Below are 6,000 nucleotides of genomic sequence, written 5' to 3'. Positions count from 1 at the left end.
ACACAGAGTTACACATGGAATAAACAAGCGTACAGTCAATAACACAATGGAAAAAACAGAAAGTCTATATACAGTGTGTGCAAATGGCATGAGGAGGTAAGGCAATAAATAGGCCATAGTCGCAAAGTAATTACAATTTAGCAGATTAACACTGGAGTGATAGATGAGCAGATGATGATGAGCAGATGATGGTGTGTAAGTAGTGATACTGGTGTTCAAAAGAGCAGCAAAGTAAATAAAAACAATATGGAGATGAGGTAGGTAGATTGGGTGGGCTATTTACAGATGGATTATGTACAGCTGCAGCGATCAGTTAGCTGCTCAGATAGCTTATGTTTAAAGTTAGTGAGGGAAATGTAAGTCTCCAGCTTCAGCAATTTTTGCAATTCGTTCCAGTCACTGGCAGCAGCGAACTGGAAGGAAAGGCGGCCAAAGGAGGTGTTGGTTTTATGCACTTCCTAAATACTATCAGATCCCCAAATGGGCACATTTTATATGCCTACATTTGCGCGCAGGCCAGGTAGCCTATAGGCCTACTTATATGCGTGAGTGTCCTAGGTCAACATTGAGAGGAGCGCTCCAAACAAAAGACAATGACTAAATTGACAAAACTTGTAAATGGAATGAAATAAACCAAAACTTGTTTCTCACAAGTGTAGCATAGGTTGTGCACTCTGCAAACAACGTGTCCACTCCGACAATGACAACGGGAAGACTGGAATAATGATATTGAATGCATTAACGTAAATTACCATAACCAAAGTAACAAACATTGTAGATTAGGAATTAACGGTAAATGTACTACTGGTGATATATGTAATGGGGAATTGATAGACACTAACTATCAAACACAAACAATTCACACAATGAAATAATGAAGGTGCACAAATTGGTGGGAGCACATTCTGGAGAGAGAAGTGCATCTGGGTGCATGGTCAATCCGACATCTGCATTGGCCGTGCAGCATTTAAGGTGATACGGCCTCAGCCCTGCTATGCAGCATTTACAGTGATACTGCCTCAGCCCTGCCGTGCAGCATTTACAGTGATACTGCCTCAGCCCTGCTATGCAGCATTTACGGTGATACTGCCTCAGCCCTGCCGTGCAGCATTTACAGTGATACTGCCTCAGCCCTGCCGTGCAGCATTTACAGTGATACTGCCTCAGCCCTGCCGTGCAGCATTTACAGTGATACTGCCTCAGCCCTGCCGTGCAGCATTTACAGTGATACTGCCTCAGCCCTGCCGTGCAGCATTTACAGTGATACTGCCTCAGCCCTGCCGTGCAGCATTTACGGTGATACTGCCTCAGCCCTTCCGTGCAGCATTTACGGTGATACTGCCTCAGCCCTGCCGTGCAGCATTTACGGTGATACTGCCTCAGCCCTGCCGTGCAGCATTTACAGTGATACTGCCTCAGCCCTGCCGTGCAGCATTTACGTTGATACTGCCTCAGCCCTGCCGTGCAGCATTTACGGTGATACTGCCTCAGCCCTTCCGTGCAGCATTTACGGTGATACTGCCTCAGCCCTGCCGTGCAGCATTTACGGTGATACTGTCTCAGCCCTTCCGTGCAGCATTTACGGTGATACTGCCTCAGCCCTTCCGTGCAGCATTTACGGTGATACTGCCTCAGCCCTGCCGTGCAGCATTTACGGTGATACTGCCTCAGCCCTTCCGTGCAGCATTTACGGTGATACTGTCTCAGCCCTTCCGTGCAGCATTTACGGTGATACTGCCTCAGCCCTTCCGTGCAGCATTTACGGTGATACTGTCTCAGCCCTTCCGTGCAGCATTTACGGTGATACTGCCTCAGCCCTGCCGTGCAGCATTTACGGTGATACTGTCTCAGCCCTTCCGTGCAGCATTTACGGTGATACTGCCTCAGCCCTTCCGTGCAGCATTTACGGTGATACTGCCTCAGCCCTGCCGTGCAGCATTTACGGTGATACTGCCTCAGCCCTTCCGTGCAGCATTTACGGTGATACTGCCTCAGCCCTGCCGTGCAGCATTTACGGTGATACTGCCTCAGCCCTGCCGTGCAGCATTTACGGTGATACGGCCTCAGCCCTGCCGTGCAGCATTTACGGTGATACTGCCTCAGCCCTGCAGCATTTACGGTGATACTGCCTCAGCCCTGCCGTGCAGCATTTACGGTGATACGGCCTCAGCCCTGCCGTGCAGCATTTACGGTGATACAGCCTCAGCCCTTCCGTGCAGCATTTACGGTGATACAGCCTCAGCCCTGCCGTGCAGCATTTACGGTGATACAGCCTCAGCCCTGCCGTGCAGCATTTACGGTGATACTGCCTCAGCCCTGCCGTGCAGCATTTACGGTGATACTGCCTCAGCCCTGCCGTGCAGCATTTACGGTGATACTGCCTCAGCATAAGTCAGGGCATTTATACTTCTTTGCGGGGCAGTGGAGCTGTTGTCAAGGAAGTGAGTTTGTGTTTTCTACAGGATGTACTGCCCCCACCTACCATCAACCAATCATGTCAATGCAGAGCTGTACAGAGCCCTCTGCATACAAAATTTGGGAGGCGCATGGCGATGCAGTATGGAGCTGGATTTGACCTTTGCATGCCTCTGGAGGCTGCGCAATTGTGTCACACCCTCCATATGGAGCCTCCCACCACATTTTTGGATGAAGCATAAATTGGCTTTTAGCCTCCGCAATGGATTAGTTCACTGAGATGTTACTAAAACAATCTCGGTAGACCAACAGCCTAACGATCAAACAATCGACCAGTCTACTAATTGGCGTCAGCCGTATATTCCAATATTTCAGATGACCTGCTATGAACACTGACCCCTCACCTCTCTGGCTCTTCCTGATGGCCTGTTGATTTCCTCTTGTGACATGGGATTTTATTGAGAGCACTGACCTGTAAAGATGTGTTGGAGGTAGTTGTAGTGGCTATACAGCCTACAACAAATGGAGTGTAACTTACTGTAGGGTTTGACACAGACCAGTCCTAGCCTGTCATGGTTGGAGAGGCGTCTTTGAGTCAGCCTAATCCTGGCTAGCATCAGCAGTCTTCCATTAGTATGAAAGTACAACAGCAAACCACCAACTTGTGGTTATGTGCCAACAAATTAATCTGAATCTGAATGTAAAGAGCTTAAATAGGAGGTTTCTCTAGATCTGTGAACATTACTTGCCCATCTAGTATTTTGGAAGGCTCTGAATGGATGATTTCATTATCTTTCCTTTTATCCTCTTTCACAACCCCTCAGAAAGAGAGGGCACCATGTCAAACATTTCATCAGAAGTTTTTGTCTTCCTTCTAAGGCCTGTCGTAGTGAATCATCATGTAACAAGGCTTACAGGACAATTATTATGCAGGTCTTGTTTCTGGCTGTTGAATTGTAGCTCTTTGGTGTTCTGTTCTGAAAGAGATTAAACAGAAGCAACCACAGCAGTCCCTCTGGAGAACTGATGTGTCAATGGAATGTGTTTGTTAGTGTGCAAGAGAGAGGGAGGGAAAGAGAGAGGGGGGCGCAATAGCGATTGAGAGGGGGGAGGGAGTACTTCAATGATTTGCAGACCCTATCTGAGTGTTGTTGACCGATCACCTTCAGGGGCCAGTATAATGGGGGCATTGTTACCCTCTACCGCCCCCTGTGGCTTAAATAGGAAGTGCATAAACCAGGTTATTACCTAGGGGGGCTTTATACACAATCATTGCATTAGTTTACAGTAGCAACTAAAGTCATATTTTACCTTTCATTCCATGTTAGAAACGTGGAAAGTGTTGGGGAGAGGAGGAGTAGGAGGAGAGAATAGGAGGATGAGAAGGAGGTGGTAAGAAGAAGAAGAAGAAGAGTGGTTTGGGATGCAGCCAGATAGTCCATTCTCATACACAGCGGCAGCAGCATTCTAGTGGTGGCTAATGTATTATATAGAAGCTGGCTGCTGTCCACAGTGTGTCTGATATAAAAGGCAGAGCAGCCTGGGTTATACCAGGAGTGATATGGTATTGTAGCACAGAAAGAGAAGGAGAGAGAGGCGCTATGTCCCATAGTCATGTTTTCATCAGAATAAAACAATGAGACGGTCTGAGGTGTTTTCAATATGAAGGCAGATTTTATATAGACTTCAGAAATTGATTGAAACAATGATGAAGTGTTTCATGAAGCGGAACCCCAAGATTCTGGTGAGCAAGACTACAAATGCTTTGACTGTCTGCCCCCTCCCTTTTTTTCTGCTGGATTGTTGTTTTGATGTGTCAAGGTAATAGAATATGGTGATGATGGCTCTGTGTGATATTAGCGTGAGCCTTTGACACAGATTCCCTCTCTGTAGTTTTCCTTGATATTTTGTTCCAATGTTATTCAACATTTATTAGCCCTTTTCCGCCTGTGGGAATCGCCTGGCCAAGGGTTTTTCCTTTTTACTGGAAAGCCAGTCTCTCTCTCTCTCTCTCTCTCTCTCTCTCTCTCTCTCTCTCTCTCTCTCTCTCTCTCTCTCTCTCTCTCTCTCTCTCATATGAACTAGCCTAGTATTCATTTATTCAGACATTTGTCACATTGTGACTGTGACACATCTTTCGCAGAAGTGTCCCCACAGTCCTGCTGCCGTGTGTTGTCCAGGTAATGAATGAGGTGATGTTGGTCATCACTGCATTATCCTTAGTCAAATTGGTCCCTCTTTCTCTCCACTCCAGTGCCCTCCCTCTTAATTCCTCCTCTTCTCTCCACTCCACCTCTTTTCCGCCCCCCTTTTTTCCTAACCTCAATGAATCATTCCCCATCTCAGGTCCCACGGAGACCACCTCACGCCTGACGGAACATTTAGCTTGCGTGCTCCCAGGCTATGGCTGGTCTCAGATGTAGAGTGTGTGTAGGAGTGTGAATGTCTGTCTCAGTCAGTACTGCATCTCTTGCTCCGGGACCCTTGTTGCTTCCAGACAGAGGAGTGCTTCTCTCAGACAGACCAGGTTTTGGTCCATGTGGTGGAAATGGGGACAATGAATAACATACTGCTCTTAAACTTCAGAATTGTCTGGGGAATGATGCCCTTTCTAACCTAACCACAGTGAGGCTGCCTTAGCTATTACTCTGGGAAGGGGAGGGTTGGACCTTGGTTGGATTTTATCGTTGGGCAGGGGTGTACCTTTCCCCTCTGCAACTATAGGATACCATGCTGCCTCAACTGAGAAGGGTAATGTGACTTTATTTTTTTTGTTGCAAAATCCTAATAATTGATGCATCAACAAGATCTGTGTTGGATTCCAGAGGATATCACTTGAAAACATTCATTTAAACACTTATTTTTAATGTTGTCCTCCTTGTGTGTGTGTGTTGTGCGTGTTAGTGAAGGGTGTGTGTTGTGCGTGTTAGTGAAGGGTGTGTGTTGTATGTGAGTGAAGGGTGTGTTGTGTGTGTGAGTGAAGAGTGTGTTGTGTGTGTGTGTGAGTGAAGGGTGTGTGTTGTGCGTGTTAGTGAAGGGTGTGTTGTGTGTGAGTGAAGGGTGTGTGTTGTGTGTGTGTGTGAGTGAAGGGTGTGTGTTGTGCGTGTTATTGAAGGGTGTGTGTTGTGTGTGAGTGAAGGGTGGGTGTGTGTGTGTGTGTGTGTGTGTGTGTGTGTGTGTGTGTGTGTGTGTGTGTGTGTGTGTGTGTGTGTGTGTGTGTGTGTGTGTGTGTGAGTGAAGGGTGTGTGTGTGTGAGTGAAGGGTGTGTGTGTGTGTGAGTGAAGGCTTTGTGTTGTGCGTGTTAGTGAAGGGTGTGTTTGGGTGCAGTGAGGTTGTGGAGGATTACTCTATTATGGCACTTATGTGTTTGGAGGAACAGCATTATGTGTTTCTATGGTGAGATCCTGTTGAGTCGCTGCTATATAGTGTTTTAATGAACCAATCACTGTGAGGAGATCTGCTGAATCTAATTGACACAGAGGCTGACAACGAGCGTTAAGCACTTCCTCGGGGATGAGGAGAAAGAGGGAAGAGAGGATGAGGAGAAAGAGGGAAGAGGGGATGAGGAGAAAGAGGGAAGAGGGG

Source organism: Salvelinus namaycush, chromosome 31, assembly GCF_016432855.1.
Source record: "Salvelinus namaycush isolate Seneca chromosome 31, SaNama_1.0, whole genome shotgun sequence".
Taxonomy (NCBI): Eukaryota; Metazoa; Chordata; class Actinopteri; order Salmoniformes; family Salmonidae; genus Salvelinus; species Salvelinus namaycush.
Note: the sequence above shows the minus strand (reverse complement) of the source record.